This window comes from Acanthisitta chloris, unplaced genomic scaffold (assembly GCF_000695815.1).
Source record: "Acanthisitta chloris isolate BGI_N310 unplaced genomic scaffold, ASM69581v1 scaffold22049, whole genome shotgun sequence".
Lineage (NCBI taxonomy): Eukaryota > Metazoa > Chordata > Aves > Passeriformes > Acanthisittidae > Acanthisitta > Acanthisitta chloris.
In genome coordinates, this window is record NW_008690049.1 from 8,935 (window position 1) to 9,231 (window position 297).

The window sequence follows — 297 nt, forward strand, 5'->3', positions numbered from 1 at the left end:
GCTCCTGACCCCAGGGCAGAGGGGCAGCACTGCCAGTAGCGCCTGCAGCCTGAGTCAGGACTACTGGAGGTGGCAGGAGAGCAGGTACGTGCTGGTTTATGGTCTCATGATGTGTTTATGGCTGGGACGGGGCAGACCCAGATGCTGCCCAGCCCTGCCCCGGGTGACACGACAGGTCTGCGCTCCGCGTTCCGGTGGACGGACTTTGCTCTCCAAGGTGGAGCTCCCGAGGGCTCTCGCTGGCACCACGCCCATGTCTGCCCAGTGCCAGGCAGCTCCACAGCTCCTTCCCTGCCC